This window comes from Sus scrofa, chromosome 5, assembly GCF_000003025.6.
Source record: "Sus scrofa isolate TJ Tabasco breed Duroc chromosome 5, Sscrofa11.1, whole genome shotgun sequence".
NCBI classification, from domain to species: domain Eukaryota; kingdom Metazoa; phylum Chordata; class Mammalia; order Artiodactyla; family Suidae; genus Sus; species Sus scrofa.
In genome coordinates, this window is record NC_010447.5 from 51,150,846 (window position 1) to 51,168,365 (window position 17,520).

Sequence of the window (17,520 nt, forward strand, 5' to 3'; positions counted from 1 at the left end):
TGGTCCTGTAAGTTCAAACACTTCATTACTATATTAAAATTAAGAAGAGAGACATACACATAAACAAAAAGGGTTATTTACCTCCTGACATCCCTTGCCCACATTTTATGGTTTTGATGACTCTTTTTTATTTTTGTCTTTTTAATTTTATTTTGTTTGAAGCATGTTCATGATTAAATCTGTATGCTGGCTTATTTGAGTGACTTCTCTCTGATTGCAGTTTCCTCAGTCCTAGTTCTTCCTCTTCTTCTTCTTCTTCTTTTTTTTTTTCTTTTCTTTTTTCTTCCCTTTCCTTCCTTCCTTTTTGGTTTAGAGAAGCCCTTTCAATATTTCCTTTAACCTGGGTTTTGTGTTGCTGTATTCCTTAAGTTTTTGTTTGTTGGGAAAAATTTTTATTTCCCCTTCTATTTTAAATGATATTCTTGCTGGATAGAGTATTCTAGGTTGCATATTTTTTCCTTTGAGCACTTTAAATATCTCTTGCCATTCCCTCCTGGCCTGTAGTGTTTCTGTAGAGAAATCAGCTGATATTCTTATGGGGGTTCCCTTGTAGGTAACATTCTGTTTTTCTCTTGCTGCCTTTAGGATCCTCTCTTTATCACTAACTTTTGCCATTTTTATTATGATGTGTCTTGGTGTGGGTCTGTTTGGGTTCAGTTTGTTTGGGGCCCTCTGTGCTTCTTGTATCTTGAATCCAGTATCCTTTAGATTTGGGAAGTTTCCAGCAATAATTTCTTCAAATATATTTTCCATTCCCTTATCTTTTTCTACTCCTTCTGGAATTCCTATTATGCGTAGATTGGCCCGCTTTATATTATCCCATAGGTCTCTTATATTGCTTTCCAGTTTTTTGATTCGGTTTTCTGTCTGTTGACCAGATTGAGTGATTTCCATTATTCTATCTTCCATATCACTGATTCATTCTTCTGCATTATTCATTCTGGTTTTTACTGCCCCTAGTTCAGTTTGCATCTCTGCAAATGAATGTTCTAGTTTTTCTTGGCTCCTTATATTTTCTAGTTCCTTTCTGAGGGTATCTGCATTACTGTTCATATCGTGATCATTTCTGTTGTACAACAAAGTGATTCAGTTATACATGTACACACACCCATTCTCTTTCAGATTCTGTTCCTTCATAGATTATCACAGAATGTTGGGTAGAGTTCCTTGTGCTATACATCAAAGTCCCTGTTGGCCGTTCATTCTGTATACCTCAGTGTGCACATGCCAATCCTAACCCCCCAGTCCACCCCTACCTCCACCACTTGTCCCTTTGATAACCATAAGTTTGTTTTCAAAGTCTGTGAGCCTGAAACATAACAACAAAAACCAACTTTAAAATGGCCAAAGGTCTTGAATAGACACTTCTCTAAAAGGTAAATAGCCAATAGCCAATAAACAATTAAAAATAGGATACAAATGAACTTATTTGCAGTAATGTTTCATTTATTTAGTTTATTTCTTATTTTCTTTTTAGGGCCATACCTGTGGCACATGGACATTCCAGGACTATGAGTTTCGCCACAGCCACAGCAACGCCAGATCTGAGCCAAATCCGTGACCACAGCTCAAAGAAACGCTGGATTCTTAACCCACTGAGCGAGGCCAGGGATCAATCTGTCAATTGATAGTCAGATTCTTAATCTGCTGAGCCACAATGGGAACTCCGGTAATGTTTTCTTGACAGGAAGTTATTTATTTGAGATTGTTTAAGGAAACTGATTAGATCTGTAGAGAGGATGACAGATAAAGCTGAGAATGCATGGTGACCTAGAGTCTGTAATGGTTAGAAATTCTTTCCTCCCTTTGCAGTGCAGCTAGTCATATCTAGCATTTTATCCTCATGGATGAAATTCTCAAAGAAACTACTATACCTCAGGTTGAGGGGACAAAGTGGATTCTTTTTGGCCCCAGGCTGAAGGTAACTTTTCCACACCCTATAAGACGCAAATATACAGATATATGTTTTAATAGCAGTCATCTGGTTGAATTATTCTTGTCTGCATTAGATGGGATTTGCTAGGCTTATTTGGAGAAACAGATCTGTTTACAAACCTTCCTATCTCTCACTCTCTGAAATCAAGGAAATTGAAGAAAAAATCACTTCTAATTTTTCATTACACACTCAGTTATATTTGATGGGGCTTTGTCAGAATTTAAATTGATCCATCTCCTAATCTTGCACTTTGCAATAAAGTACTCAACCATTACTGGCTCCCAGTAGAGATATCAGAAATCCTTATTGGACCGTAAGATTTTCCTCCACACGTTGGCACAAACACCTCATTTACCAAAGTGGTTATAAGGGTAGAAGTAAAAGCTGAAGCATCAGTTTGTAATGGGTGGAAGAAGGTGGGGAGCAGCTGGGTTCAGCAGACTGATTGCTATTTGTACCCTTGGGCATTTTCCAGAAAGGCCTCTCATATTTATTCTTATCACGTTTCAGAGGCATGAACATAAGGGCTTGCCACTTAATGTCTCTGGTTGGGAAACTCGAGCCTAATTGTCTTCGATGGTTAATGGGATGGACATGGGTACCACTTTATCCCTCAGAGTTGAGGTCCTGAACTATTTTTTTTGTGTGTGTGTGTCTTTTTGCCGTTTTTGGAGCCGCTCCCACGGCATATGGAGGTTCCCAGGCTAGGGGTCCAATTGGAGCAGTAGCCGCTAGCCTACGCCAGAGCCACAGCAACACTGGATCCAAGCCGTGTCTGCAACCTACACCACAACTCACGGCAATGCCAGATCCTTAACCCACTGAGCAAAGTCAGGGATCGAACCCGCAACCTCATGATTCCTAGTCGGATTCGTTAACCACTGAGCCACGACGGGAGGTCCTGAACTATTAATAATCTGTTTGAAGTTGCTTTTTTTTTGCTTCAGCAGATCTCGGCATATTCAGAAGAGTTCTAGCACCACTAGTACAGTGATTGGTACATAATAAGGGCATAGTAAATATTTATTACAGGTAAAATGAATGAACTCTTTTGTATCTTCTATTTTTTAGGGTTCAATATAAATGTTTAAGCGTAAAGCTGTTTAAGATAAAAACCAGTTAATTCTCCTAGAGTTTATGTATCTCTGATAGGTTTTACCATTTTAGTGTCATACTGAGTTTTAATCTATCCTAGGAGTTATCTTGTGTATCTTTTTAAACAGTTTATTATTTTTTGATCCCAATGTTTCAGGATCTTTATTTTATCATGTTTTTGGTAGGTTTGTTTTGCGAATCTCAATTTTCAGAATTGCTCATATTTTACAACTAAGGTCACTGGCCAAGAGCTTTTTCCATCATTCTTTTATAAACATCCTGGCTTTAATACCAGTTATCTAAACAGCAGTCAATCAAGAAAAGAATAAAAAGCCGATGAGGTCAATTATTCTTCTGCCCAAATTCCAAATTTATGTTCTTCAATTCTGATACTGATTTTGTCTGATTATTTAAAGTTTTGGCAAAAGTTTTGAGTAGAAACTTGATGTTAAGAATTTGTTTTTCTCCCTCCCTCCTTCCCCCTTTCTTTTTCCCTTTCTTTCTCTTTCTCTCTCGATCTCCCCCCATTCTTCCTCCCTTCTTCTCTTCTTTCTTCCTCCATTTCACAGGAATTTTCAAGACTCATCCTCCCAGAGTCATTTATGGCATTAAGAATTCAGTGTGTTTTAATGCATAAAATACCACCATCTAAGACATTTTCATTTAAAATGACCAGATGAAGGAGTAGTTTGCTTTAAAATCCACATTCTCTTGGAAATAAGAAGTGTGCCTCCAGGAATTTCCTTGTGGTTCATTGGCTTAAGGACCTGACATTGTCCCTGCAGGGGCTCAAGTGGCTGCTGTGGCATGGGTTCAATCCCAGGCCTGGCAACTTCCACATGCCATGGGTGCAGCTGAAAAAAAAAGAAAAAAATGGAAAAAAAAAATAAGTGTGCCTCCAGAGTGAAAAAACCTATGAAGAGGCTTTGGCACAGTAATTGTGCCATGAACCTGCAGAAGTGTGTTGGCAAAGGCACTGGTGTGCATGACACTTTCCAGTCTTGGCTCTTCCTCCAACCTAGGATCGTCACTTCTTCAGCTTAAAGTCACCTCCACAAGGTGAGAAACTTGATCATTTTAAGGAAACCCATCTCTCTCCTGCCCATCACTAATGCTAGTTCTCTAGGTAACACTTTTCACTCACTACTTGATGTCTTCCTTGTTTGTTTCTTTTGGTTATCCTCCTGGAATTTAAGCTTCAGAGACTTTATGTCATTTTCCTTTGCTGAATATCCAGCATCTAGAGGAGAACCATCTCTCATCAAATCTAACATGACATCAAGTATAAGATACAGCATCATTTTATGTATGGAAAAAAAAATGCCGCTGTTGAAGCTGTGAGACAATGCCTTCTTGTCACTTTCGGCTTTTGATTTTAATACACTGAAGAACTCTTTAGGTTTATTTAGAAAGACCTTAAATTTGTACATCTTATGGTACATTTGAAAAATGAGAACCTGAGCAAAAATAAATAGGTTAAGCTGTTCCTGAAACAACTTCTCACTCAAGACTCCAAATTTCCAGTATCAATTTTCAATAAAAAAGTTACCAATACACACAATTTTCCACCAAATATCATTCTTTGTATCACCAAGAGCATTGGTAAAGTGGCATTTCTTGAAAGATTGCGCCATTATTATCTTTGTGCCATTTTCTTCCCAGATGGTGACATTCACTCTGCAAATCTTAAGACTCACCAAGATTTCAGAGATGTCAGAATGTGAAAAATTATACAGCCACAAATTCCAGTAATAGGGTCATAGATAATCAATACACAAATGACTTTTGAATACTTGAAGAAATGACTGTTGTCAACTCTCTGTCCTTGGGCAAGCCAGTTTATTCTTTGAGTCTTATTTTTTCTCATTTTGAAAATTAAGGTGTTTTAGATTAGAAGCACTCAAATGTATTATTATTTTTTTGCTAAAAAACTAAGTGCTTTTTAAGAGGCTAGAGTGTATAAATATAAGACAATATAGTTTTGGTGTTCTATTAAAAAAATACTCCGTCTGGAGTTTCTGTCATGGTTCAGCGGTTAACAAATCTGACTAGCATCCATGAGGACGCAGGTTCGATCCCTGGGCTTGCTCAGTGGGTTAGGGATCTGGCGTTGCCATGAGCTGTGGTATAGGTAGCTGTGGCTGTGGTATAGGCCAGCAGCTACATCTCCAATTAGACCCCTAGCCTGGGACTCTCCATATGCCGTGGGTGTGGCCCTAAAAAAAAAAAAAAATACTCTGTCCAACCTGGTCTTCAAGGGTTCAAGCTTTCAGGTCAAATGGTAAGAATCCCACCCAGCTGTTCTTTCATATAATTGATGGGAGGTGCAAGAGCTCAGCTCAGGAAGTATGAGTTTTGTGGAATGTGGTGATTCTTGGCACACTTAGCTGGCCCCTTTCTCTATCTGCATGGTTGTAGCTGGTGAATATACAGCACACAGGAACATGGCCATCAGAGAGAGAAAAACTGATCAATCCAAGGATGTACAGACAGAAAGAAATATATGCTTGGCCTCTATATGGCTCAGTTCCAGGATGTAAGGAATGGATGACATCTCGACCCTTTACTAATGTTAGAAAGTATTTGGAAGGGCCAGACAGAGACAAGAACTCAGGTGGTAGCCATGGTAAGAGAACTATCTGGCCTGATTGCAGCTGACTCTATGGGCAGAAGTTAAAAAAAAAAAATCTTGGTTGTCAAGTTTTATCTTGGTTCTGTCTGTACACACTCCTTGGGATCCTATATCTCCAGATGTGGCTGAAGGGCCACTTTGTGAATAAGGAATTGCTCCTTTATAAGCCTGAAGTCAAAATCTACAGATGTGGAGAGCAACTCCATGAACCACCAGATAACCCGTGTATGTATGCACACCACCCAGCTAAAAATGTCTACAGGGGCTGTCCAACATGGCCACCTATACCAATTAATCTCTATGGCCTTGAACTTGCTATACCCCTAGCTATGTTTCGGGAGGGACTCTCTTAGACACAGTGACCTCCTGCAGATCAGTGAAAGGATGGAAACTAGAATAAGGGGAACTGGGCTGGTTTCTCCTTTGTTTTTTCTATTACTGAAAATATATGATTATTGTAATTAATTGTTTCCCCCCTCTTTCTCTAGGGTATGAGATATTTCCAGAGAATTGAGGAAGAACAATGGAGTACATTATTAACTAAAATGGTCACATTCCTTAAAAAAAAAAATCCTGGAGCAGATAATTTATCATAGTTCGATGCCTCAGGAAATATTCCATTTTGGTTATATGACACAGAGAGAGGCTGTCTTTGCCACACAGACCCCTTTGTACACTTGGCAGGATGCTAACGCCTCCCCCAGCTGTGGGAATCTTTCCCTCCCAGCATAATTTGAAATTCTACTTCCAGGTCAGAATCAAAGGAGGATAAAAAAGAAGTGCATTTCAATATTTAAAGACCATTTCAGGGATACTTATAATATCCTGCCAGTTATGAATTCATTAAATTTATTAAAAATTGCTAATTACCTTGCCAAAATTTTTGTTAATATTATAATCAAAAGTATTTAGTGACGGATATTTCTGCAGCCACTGAAAATGCCAAGTAATTATACACAGAATATATTTTCTTCTTTGAAACTGCAAAGCCCCAGAGGTTCAGACTAATGGCCATGCTCTTTCAGATACATTATTCATTATATACTAGCTTTCAAGAATCCTACATTATGGAAAACTAATTACCTGCCACATTTTAAACCACATGTATGCTAAGTTATATTGTGAGCATTTTCAACAATCTTTCACTCCTGGTCAACTATTTTTATTTATTTTTTAATAATAAAGGCATTGAACATTTTTTGGTAAAGCTTATAAAATAAGAAAAATTGAAATTCCTATTGTGGCTCAGTGGGTTAAGAACCCGACTAGTATTCATGAGGATGAGGGTTCGATCCCTGGCCTCACTCAGTGGGTTAAGGATCCCGTGTTGCCATGAGCTGTGGTGTAGGTCACAGACCTGGCTTGGATCCGGAGTTGCAATGGCTGTGGCGTAGGCTGCCAGCTGTAGCTCTGATTCGACCCCTAGCCTGGGAACTTCCATATGCTGCAGGTGCAGCTGTAAAAATAACAAAAGAAAAAAAAAAAAAACAGGAAATTTGACTAGCAAAGAATTTGGCAGAATTCATTAGTAGATGCACGATAAACAAGTAAAATGGAAGATAGATAAGAGATTTATATCCTGGGCCGACTGTTTAAATCTGTCCTATTTAACAGATGCTAAGGCCTGAATTGGAAATGATAAAAGATGTGTCTCCCAGTAAAGGATGTGAAAGACACCACTTATCAGTTTGCAGCCAACAACTTTGACATGATTAGATAGGATGCTTTTTCTAGGTGCCCTGCCCCCTGTACATGGAAGTTTCCCTAAGGATAGTACATGGCATTATATGCCTGGTAAATTGGGGTTTACCCAGACCAGTCTTCTGTCCATTAGGTTTATTCTTTGCTATAGTTTTTAGGGAAGGGTATTCAAAACTCATCTCAAGTTTAAGTGTTTGAAAACCCTGGGAAGGCCTGAAATATTACCATGTTACAGAGCCAATATAGAGAAAAGTTAAATAACAGCAAATGTACAACCGTATTAGCGACACCTAGAACACAGAGCTTGTTTCAAGTCAAGTTCTCTCCAGGAACCCCATCACTCTGCACAGGTGTCTCATTCATTTAGACTATAATTCAAATCCCTGCAAGATTTTACAGGAACTGCTCCCTGCTACACTCTCTGATAGCAGCTCCTGCCACTTTCTTCCCATGACCCTGGCTTCTTCTGCTTTAACTATGGGAAGATGGCTACAATGTCTTTTGGTCATCACTGCACTCCTCCATAGTAGGGCTTTCACACATATTTACACAGGTCTACAAAGAACGGTAAAGTGTTTTATACACACACACACACACACAGATGTATACATACATATGATATATTTTTGGGTGCACATATATGTACTTATTTAAATAGCAGTGCTTTCTAGTTTTCAAAATACCTTTTTATAAAGAAATATAGCATTTATTTATTTATTTATTGTCTTTTTCTAGGGCCACACCTGCGGCATAAGGAGGTTCCCAGGCTAGGGGTCGAATCGGAGCTATAGCCACCGGCCTACACCACAGCCACAGCAATGCGGGATCCAAGTCGCGTCTGCAACATACACCACAGCTCACAGCAATACTGGATCCTTAACCCACTGACCAAGGCCAGGGATTGGACCCGCAACCTCATGGTTCCTAGTTGGATTCGTTAACCACTGAGCCACTTCGGGAACTCTATTTGTTTATTTATTTATTTACTTATTTATTTATTTATTTTTATGGCTCCCCCTGAGGCTTATGGAAGTTCCTAGGTCCTTCTTTAAGCAACTGTGCCAGGCCAGGGATTGAACATATGCCTCTGTAGTGACCCTGGCCGCCACAGTCAAATTCATAATCCATTACACCATATCAAAAACTCCTACCTTTACTTTTTTTCCTTTGGTTTCTATCTTGTTTCCTGAAACTTTCTTTCAGTTTTCTAAAAGCTCGCATATTCTTGATATTGGATTATTTACAGTATTAGTGGTAAGAAGAAGTCATTGATAAAATAAGTGGGTCAATCAATGTGTCATGTTTATGCCACTGAAAAGATAAATTAGTACAAAAATAGATGGGGAAATGTGTTTATTTGCTGCCAGGCAACACATGAAATAATTAGTGGCTTATCTGAAAGGGCTGGTCCCATGAAGGGTGGGGGTCAGGAGGCTCTGATGGATCCAGTGGAGGCTGTCTCTCAGCTGCTATTACCTCTGTCACTGCCTCTCAGTGTTACTGTGGAGAACCTGTGACACATAGAGCCTTGAAGCCTCTCCCCCAAAGAAAATACTGACCAAGTTGAAAAGGTGGATTCCTAGAGAGGGGAAGTTGGTACTTTCCATGGTCAATTTAAAAAAATCCTACCTACCTGGGTATCATCACATATCACATAGAAGTTACTTCTCTCTCTCTCTATCTGTCTGTCTCTCTCTCTTTTTTTTTTTTTTTTTGCTTTTTTAGGGCCACAACTAGTGGCATGTGGAATTTCCCAGGCTAGGGGTCGAATCAGAGCTACAGCTGCCAACCTATGCCACAGCAACAGCAACGCAGGATCCAAGCCATGTCTGTGACCTACACCACAGCTCACAGCAATGCGGGATCCTTAATCCATTGAGAGAGGCCAGGGATTGAACCTGCAACCTCATGGTTTCTAGTTGGATTCATTTCTGCTGCACCACGTCAGGAACTCCAGAAGTTACTTCTCAATTACACGACGATATAAATCTTTCTCAGAATACTATCACTTCATGTAGGTATTATTTTATACCTTTTGAGAGGAGGTCAAACTAATTCTATAAGCATTAACTCCTTTGGTTGTCATTTATTGACAGTGATTTGGGCAGTTCCTGGCTCATAGTATTATGGGTGTTAAATTTGGGGCTGTAATCCTAGAGGATACATTTCATAATCTACCATCTGCTATGGAGATAGGTTTTAGGGATGTCAACTATCAAGTGTAGAGTAGAGAAAGCTAAGGGGCTGTATCATTGCCTGAAAGGGTTGATGGTGAGCTGTAAAGAAAATGCAATCAGCAAAAGGGGGTGTGAACGTCTCAAGGGGAACAGGGTGAGCCAGTCGTTCTCCTGAAGACCAAACGGGAAGAAATACACTGAAGTCCTAAAAAAGGTTGCCCACTAGCTCCATCTTTGTTTCCACCTGAAAAAACCATGGCAAAAATATTTTTATATCATGCTTTGTACATACAAATACTACTCTGAAAGTTTGCATCTATTTTTAATCCTCACGCAACAATCCTATGAAGGAGGCAATGAACTCTCCTCATGTTTCATTTGGTGTGCTTCATGAAACACAGAGAAATGAATTATTTTTCCCAAAGTCCCCCAGCCAGCAGCAGCAAAACTGGCATTTCAACTTAAGCTCTCTGAGCTCATCATTGCAATAAAGAACAGACAACTGTCTGTTGAACAGACAACAAACTCTCTGAATCCATTCCCCTCAACACGAATGACCACAGCTATTTCTGTTTTTAATTTAGTCTCCTTTTATATTATTTCCTCTTAACCACAGAGGAGAACAAAAGGGGCAAGTGACACCCTAGAACAAACATGTGCTTCTCCCTTAGGATATATCTTATGGTCCCCAAAGACAATAAGAGCAAGAAATTCCTGCTGCTACTCCAGGGACATTAAAGAGGTGAGGGAGGCCCGGGGCGGGTGGCTGGCCTGGGAGCTGGGAAAGGGACTGTTGAGAGGGGTAGGGGCACATCTGAGGGCATCTTGCAGGTCTCCTGAATCTGTGGTATTTCAGATACCTATAATTCCTGAACAGGAGAATGCACATCAACTTCTATTCCACTTTGATCATTGGAAGCTGCAAAAATAGAAATTACTGTGAATGCTCAGCAAATGTGAGAAAAGAATCTTTTGAGGGCCTTTTAAGGGCTACATGTAAAGTCGTGTCTTGCTGATACCCCTTGTGAAGGCTTTGATATTTGTGTTGCTGAGGTTATAAAAATAAAGAGGGGGAAAAATTGTGGAAATGAATCAACAAGAGCACTTCCATTCTTACCCACAAACTTTTTTTTTTTTTTTTTTTTTTTTGTGAATGACATGATTTTTCTTCTGCAAGTCTAAAAGAGGACTTATTTTGTCTTCTGCTCTTTGGACTGGAGGTCTTGTAAAATGCGAATCTATTTTCCATTTCAATAACACACCTCAACAGCCTCTCTTTGAATACTTTCTGTGACAAGAAATGTATTAGTCACAAGACGGCTTCTATTTTCAAACATAAAACTCATAGGAGGAGAACATTGATATTGACAATGGGTGATTGTCAGAAAACGTTTTCATGGTATGTTAAGTACAAAATATTCCTCACGGTTTGCAGCTGAGCAAGCATCAGTCTACACCTGACAGAGGTGTAGTCAGGATATTTGGGGGGGGGGGCGCTTCATTTATTTATTTTTCTTTTTTGGACACCCCCAACGCACATAGAGTTCCAGGGCCAAGGGAGCCCAGTTACGAGCTTGCAGCTACGGCAGTGCATGCTGGATCCTTTAATCCACTGTGCCTGGGCAGGGATCCAGCCTGTGTCCTGGCGCTATACAGAAGTTGTGGATCCTAGTGCACAACAGTGGGAGCTCCAGGGGGGATGTCTTTAACTACCAGGTTAAAGGACTCTGCAACCCCCTCCTCTCCCCCTACCTCTGTTTGACCACATGGTTGCCCAAATGCTGGTATTCATTCTTCATGTTCACCCCAAACTAGAACCTGCATCTCAAGAACATGCTTCCCAATGGTCATGGACTGGGTGACACTGCTCTATTGAGTTCTGATGTAGAGCGACTCTTTCAGGAACATGTTTAGAGCTGTGAACCTCTGATAATATTCTCTAATTTTATACCTGAGACAGTTTTTATTTTTTGTGACGTTAAGAGCCAAACCTCTAGCCTAAAGAGCAAGCTTGTTCGGAAATCATATTGAAAAACTGTACTGGTAAACAGGTTTCGCTGTAATCATGCCGTAAACAAGTTAAGACTTCAATGACACAACGATTCTCTTTTTAAGAGTTAAAATAGCCACCTTGCAGCTCCCAGTGTGGCTCTAAGTCAACAGATACTACTCGACACTCATCTGGGAAGAAGGGCAGAAGGGCAGAAGCAGTAATTACTGGAAGTTGCTTGTGTAATATTGGATTTGAAAATCATCCAAGATGTGAGCATTGTCCTGGAAAGGGCAGTAATGATAGCCCCAGATGCCACAAGGTAATATTTGTTATAAGCAATGCTGGCAGAATATGTGTGGGAAGAAACCATTATCAATACGTTTAGTAGTTTTCTTTCAGGAGTGAGCGTGTAACAGGTAGTGCACTTGAAACAGTGAAGGGATGTATTTTCCTTCCCTTTAAATTGTGGTGTCTTGGGACTTTTCATTTAATGAGCCAGTGGGTTTCAGTGCTTTGCAGGAAGGAGAGAACAGGCTATTTATTGCTCTGATGCATTTAGGACTCTTGTAAAAGCAGGCTCCTGAGAGGCAAGGTTTGTTGAGAGAGAAAAGGCTTTTTACCTTTTCAAACTCCTTAAAGACTGGAGAGCTGGATGGACCTCAACTTTTACTAGGCATTGCAGGCATAAGAAGCGGACAGGCTGTGATGTAGGAGGGCTGCTGTTTGCACGGGAAAGAAGGCGAGCTCTCCAGGGGCGATAGGAGGAAAGGGAAGAAAGATGAAGGGGTCAGACCAAGGGACTGCTTCCTCCCCACTTCCGGTCAAGCCCTGGGGGCGAGGCATTAAAAACCACCAGATAAGTTTTGGTTATAGGGAAGAGGGGGACTGTCCTTCCACTTTCTTGGACACAGGCTGGAATTTCAAGTCCCCTCAGATAAAGGGAGCAACCAATAGGGTATGTACAAGATGACAGGTTAGAACAGTGGATGGGGGGTGGGGGGCACTGTCGCAGGAAAAAAGAAGCGTCAGCTCCTCTTCTCTCCAACCATGGCCAAGTTCAGTCATCATGGAGGGACCAGCACGAAGATCTGGTCAGGAAAGAGAAAAAGCTAAAAGTTTTCTTTCCTGTGGTTTTTAGCAGCAGATACCAGAGACAAAAGCTCAGTGTCCAGGCAGGACGAGAAACAGCCTCAGAGAAGTCAGGGAGACTCAGGAGCACAGTGCAGGACCCACCCCAGAGCCTCAGACCCCAGGATCCCTTTGTCCTCACCTCCATGCACAGATGTCCTCTGATAGGGATACTCTAGTGACTGAGCAGGTATCTGAAAAAAAAAAAAAAAAAAAGAATTTAAACTCAAATAGCCTTTGAAAAAATAAGGGAGCACAAGTTTAATCGCCATCTTGCTTCAAGCCTTTTCAGGTCAAGATGGAAAGGCCTTCATTCTCTAGAAAAATAGAGAATGCTATGCCTTTATTTCTTCCTCTCTTCCTTCCTTCTTTCTTTCCTTTTTTTTGGGGGGGGGGCATGTATGCAGCATATGGAAATTCCCAGACTAGGGGTTGAATCTGTGCTGCAGCTGCTGGCCTATACCACAGCCGTAGCAACAAGGGATTCCAGCCTCTGTGACCTACACCACGACTCAAAGCAATGCTGGATCCTTTAGCCCAATGAGTGAGGCCAGGGACTGAACCCACATCCTCATGGATACTAGTTGGGTTGTTTCCACTGAGCCACAATGGGAATCCCCCACCTTTTTAATTTTTTTCCTCATCTGACGGTTTTGTAGAAATGCTGATTCCTCCACAAAAAAACAAAACTCTGGATGTACTTGCTAATTTTTTTTCAGTCTGAGCACTAATTCGTATTGAATACATTCTAAAATTCCAAAAATGATTTTCTATTTTCCATAATCACATCAGCCTGGTGGTCTGTGACAAGGATATCCCTATCCTTTTCAAGGCCTGTTACCTTTTACTCCTGGGTGCATAGTTACCTTACATTTAAATTACATCTTAGCCCTCCCAGTAGTAATGTGGGGGTCACACAGCTACATTCTAGTCAATGAAATGGGGATGGAAGTGATAAATGCTGCTTTCAGGCCTGGCCCCTAGAACCTCATTTCCAGTCCCTATTGGTCCTTCCCCACCTGTCGGTTAGATGCTGAAGATCTAGGTAAGGACTCTGGCTGGAAGAGTCAACTGGTAGCATATGTCCGGGCCCCTGAGTGATTGTGTGGGACAGAGCCCCAACTTCCATCTGTCAAGAGTTGTGAAGGCTCTGGGCTTTTACTCTACTCACAAGATAACAAGTGTGCTTCTCACGTGGATCCTGGAGAAGACACAAAACTCCTGAGTCAGAAAGAAAAGACTTTATTATTCTTGGAAAAAGCCAGAGTTTCCTATTGGCTTGCAGCTATTCTTCTTGTCTCCCAAGTTCCATTCAGGCAGCATAGGATGCAGGAGAGAAGTCTCCACATGTAGTGGGCTACACTGCAAGAGAGGGACACTGAACTTTATAGAATTCACCACTTTTATAGAAGCAAGGCTGCCCTTGCCCATGGGGAAGATTTATCTCATCTTTGAAGGCTGATCACAGTAGCAATAACCCAGGGAGTGGTCCTGGTAAAGAGTGGTCAGGATCTTGATGTGACTTGCTAAAACTTGCAGTGATGCTCAGAGTCTAGGCAGGACTGCGCAGAAAACAAAGTTCTGCTGGATTAAGCCACTGAGGTCTTGGTTTGTGATAGGAGTTAGCTTATTCTACCTGATATATGAATTCACTTGGAAAGAACCTTCCTTAGGAGTTCCAGAAATTTAAAAGTAATTCCTCCTCTTCTACCTCTTTCTAGCAGCCAGGGGCTAGATTTTTAGATTTAAGAATATGTCCTTTTTTTATAAGGTAAATTTTTCTAAAAAATTTATGACTGTAATTCATGGTTTCAATTTTATTAATTTTTTTATCTAAACATCTACACTGAAAATTTTCATTAGTAGCAATTCGGACAAATTGGCAAAGATTTTCAAGGTGTCCCAATGAATGAGCCATTGCTAAACATGATACATAAATACTGTTACTTTATTATACTAGTTTTTATAAACTAGTGGTAATAGTATTTACACTGTATTATTATTACTAACTTTTTAATAGCTACTTCTTTAACTCACAGGAGAAAAGTCAAATATTAAAAGTATTGTAATGAAAAATGTTATGGAAAAGAGCGAACCTGTTTTGCAGTACCCAGGGCAAGATCATTGGGATGTTTCTTCCCCATGAACTTGTATGGTGAGTTCTTTTAATGTTTAATAGGCAAATTTAAAAGATGACACATTTTTCTATGTGAGATAAAGTGTTAAAAGATGACACATTTTTCTATGTGAGATAAAGTGTTAAAAGATGACACATTTTTCTATGTGAGATAAGGTGTTACCAGTTCCCACATGATATAAAATACTTTATCTCATATTACAATAAGTTATATTTCTTGACATAATATTTAACATTTTCCACCAATGATAAGAATTACATGTGTGTACTGTGTTCATAATGATTGGCTGGCTCTTGTTTTAAAGATGAATCTACCGAACTGCTACCTGGAGAATAATCCATTTAAATAGCTTTCCAATGATAGAGATAGATTCATACCTTCCCAGTGTCCTGCTTTTTTTTTTTTTTTTTGTCCTATTTAAGGGCAAATTGCACAATGTAGTCTGAAAACAAGGAAAATTGGTCACCAGGGGACTGAACACACAACTTTGACCTCAGTGCTGGTACATTAGCACCATTTCTGCTCTAAAGAGCAAACCTGTCGCAGATTCAAGGTCTCTGCCACCATAACAGCTATGTTTTTAATCAATTTTCTGTTTTCACAGGGTTCCATGCAGGCTGCACTATGACTGTATCACACTAAGTTACATTTCTGTTCAAATATAGAGGCATAAATATATTTTAGAACTGATCCGTCTGTGATTTTTATGTTTTATAAAGATAGGGATTTTCTATCTATATTTTGGGATGACAATTGTGACTGTTTAACCGGCTTCCGTGACGGATACCTGCTGTGGCAAAACTTGTGACTCCTCTGTACTGATGGATGGATGGATGTTATTTCCTGAAGTGATGGGTTGATGTTTATTTCCCCAGCAGATTTATGTTGTCTATTAAGTCTTCTCCCCACCCTCTGGTATCATTAATGACTTGTGAAACTTGCGTCTTGTGGCACAAAATCCATTGCTTGGCAGACAATGCAGGTGGACATTCCATGAGATGAACCAAAGTTTTGAACATAAAGGCTCCCCCAGCCAACTAGGAACAGGTATATGAAGAGCCTTAGCCAACTAGAATTTATTCTCCTTCCCCATTTGTGTCCTGGAACATGGGGCAGCAGCTAGAATTTGGCTGTGACTGAAAGAGAAGCTTCAGTTTGCAGCTGTACCAGCCTGGCCCAACCTATGTCATCATCCACATGTTGACACTGGACTTGATTGCTATTTTGTAGGACCTTTGTTTTCTTGTCCTTTATTCACACCTCCTCCCATTACTCTGTGCTCTGTTATTCCCTTTATCTCTTCCTTGACCTGATAAATACCCTTTTGCTCCTTGCCTCCTCAATTTCTTTTTCAGAAATAATACATGCTCATGACAAAAAGATTGAACATTAGAAAAGTATCATAAAGCAAAAGTATGATAGTATGCAAAAGAAGGAAACATTGTTAATAGGTTCTTTTGTTTCCTTGGATAAATTTTCTATGTGTAAGTTGTACATATATTTTTTTTTACACAAGTGGAATCATACTATACATACTATTTTGGATTTTTTCTGCTTAAAATATGTTTCATCAACTTTTTGCATTAGTACACATAATATCATCCCATTTTTATACGATTATGGACATTTATTACGATATATAGGAGTTCCCCTTGTGGCTCAGTGGGTTAAGAACCTGACTAGTATCCATGAGGATGCTGGTTCAATCCCTGGCCTCGATCAGTGGCTAAGGCTCTGGTATTGCCAAAAGCTGCGGCGTAAGTCACAGATGTGGTTTGGATCCCGAGTTGCTGTAGCTGTGGGGTAGACAGCAGCTGCAGCTTCAATTCCACCCCTAGCCTGGGAACTTCCATATGCCATAGGTGTGGCCCTAAAAAAATTATGATATATAGACCAAAGTCCTGAGATAAGAAAATCTTCAAGGTTTTACTCGGCTAGCCTTGTCAGGCTGGCTTTCTCATCCTGGTCACGCAATGGCAATAGTAGTTGCAGGAAGTATATTCTGATGTGCTAAATAAAGCACAGTATTAGAAGAGGGACTGTCTTTTCCTGTCTCTTTAAAACTGAAGAAATTAACTATACTTCAATTAAAAAAAAAAAAAGAGTAAAGAAACATTTCCCCCAAGGCCTCTAGTCAGCTCCCCCTCACCCATCATTGGCCAGGTCACACCAAATGCCCACATCTAAGCAAGGAGAGTCGGACCACAGAGATTGTCTAAGACCAATTACAGTGTGCCCGAGGAAGGACATGGACATGTCGCATTCCTTCAGTCAACACCTTCCTGCCTTTCTTTCTTTCCTTTTTTTTTTTCATGTCTTTTTGCCTTTTCTAGGGCCACACCTGTGGCATATGGAGGTTCCCAGGCTAGGGGTCGAATTGGAGCTGTAGCCGCCAGCCTACACCACAGCCATAGCAACTAGGGATCCAAGCTGCATCTGCAACCTACGCCAGAGCTCACGGCAACGCTGGATCCTTAACCCATTGAGCAAGGCCAGGGATTGAACCCTCAACCTTATGGTTCCTAGTCGGCTTCTTTTCTTTCTTTCCTTCTTTCTTTCTTTCTTTCTTTCTTTCTTTCTTCCTGTCTGTCTGTCTGTCTGTCTGTCTGTCTTTCTTTCTTTCTTTCTGTCTGTCTGTCTGTCTGTCTGTCTGTCTGTCTGTCTGTCTTTCTTTCTTTCTTTCTTTCTTTCTTTCTTTCTTTCTTTCCTTCCTTCCTTCC